This window comes from Hakea prostrata, unplaced genomic scaffold (assembly GCF_041222555.1).
Source record: "Hakea prostrata isolate BN-2017 unplaced genomic scaffold, UWA_Hpros_2 contig_300, whole genome shotgun sequence".
NCBI classification, from domain to species: Eukaryota; Viridiplantae; Streptophyta; class Magnoliopsida; order Proteales; family Proteaceae; genus Hakea; species Hakea prostrata.
In genome coordinates this window covers 10,671-12,217 of record NW_028291419.1, presented here as the reverse complement: position 1 = coordinate 12,217, position 1,547 = coordinate 10,671, and the positions used below count along the sequence as shown (strand labels likewise).

Sequence of the window (1,547 nt, the reverse complement as noted above, 5' to 3'; positions counted from 1 at the left end):
ACTGAATAATTCAGCGCATTTATGGCACTGAAGTGTAGCAGTTTCTCAATAAATATACTTAGGTCCGCTCAAGCTTTTTCCCTAGTTTACTCTAAGTTAGAATCCTGCAACTGGGTTTTTTGTGTTCGCAATAGAATCTGACTTGAGGATCGAAGGCGGTTTCTCGATCTAAGTATGTATGACCCTAATTTCCTTTATTGTATGACCGGTTCAACCCACTCTAACCCTAATTTCCTTTATTGTATGACCGGTTCAAGCTAAATCAAGTCCGGTTGATACAGATTCCAGATTTGGTAGAACATATAAACAAATAATCACTTACTCTTTTAGAAGGAGAAGCAATGAGCTTAGGGTTAGCTCCAACATATCCTGTGAGTCCAACGTAAGGAACAACGTAAGAAGCAATTAAGAAGTTGAGATCATTGGCGTAAGGATCAAATGGTGGTTCCAGATGGTGTCCCACAGCCTTGTCCATGATCTTGCCGAAGGATTTTGCACTCAAGTCCATCAATGGCCTTGGAAATCCTGGAACTTGCTTCTTAATGGCCCTGCAAAAGTATCCAAACCAAGACATTAAAGAGATGAAGATAATCAAATTTTTTTAAGAGTTCAAGAACACAGGAAGCTAAATCAAGAAACGGGAAGAGGCATTTCTTGTATATGATCTTGAACCCATCTATGCATAAATGTCTAATAAAATTGAAGATGAGAAGAACAAACCTTAAATGACCAATCTCTTGATATGCGAACTGGGTGATGATATCCCGAACGAAGCGTTTCAGATTTGCCTTCTTTGTTCCGATCGGAGGTGGGCCTCCGGCGGCTAATTCAGGAGCTATTTTGTCTAATCCACAACCCAAAGCTCCCCAGAGGAAGAACTCAGCTTCCAAGTATTCTAAATTCAGAGGAAACTCAAGAAGATCAACATCAGATTTAGGGATAGAATGCAGAGATTCTTCACCTCCTTTGAGAATTGGGGAGGGGTTGGAAGAGATTGGGACGAGAAGAGAGACGATGATCAAGATTGTGAAGGTGAAGATACAAGAAGAAGCTGTGGCCATGGTTGATAATAATACAAAAAAACAAGGATCTGTGCTTGGTCGTATGTTTCTTTTTCTCTGGATCGAGCAGGTATTTATTAGCAGAAGATTGAAACGTTGAATGCCACTTGGGTCTTCTTAGCAGTGAACGGGTGGGCTTTGTCCCATGCAATCAGGGTCAGCGTTTATCATGTTTCATGTGTTCCTTCTTTGTTCATCGCAAGTAGGTAATTCCAAGAACTGCCCAGTTGCCATTTTTGGTCTTCTTGCATGGGTTTGCCACCTGGGTTTGATCTTCTGCGCTTAGAGTTGCTGGCTACTAAGAACTTGGACATGTCAACTTTAGAATAATTTCAATTACAGATTCTTCCAAAACTTAAATTTAAGTCACTAAGTTATAACTTCTATGAGTTTAAAGGCCAGGTGTCAATTTATATAGTATGAAATGGTTATGGTATGACAATGATATGGATAAAATAAGACAAATGAATCATTTAATTTTTCATA

At 39.4% G+C, this 1,547-nt stretch overlaps 1 pseudogene; it reads right to left on the bottom strand.

The window, feature by feature from the left end:
- Positions 1 to 322: 322 nt before the first annotated feature.
- LOC148998575 (desiccation-related protein PCC13-62 pseudogene) lies at positions 323 to 1,061 on the bottom strand (annotated as a pseudogene).
- Positions 1,062 to 1,547: the final 486 nt, after the last annotated feature.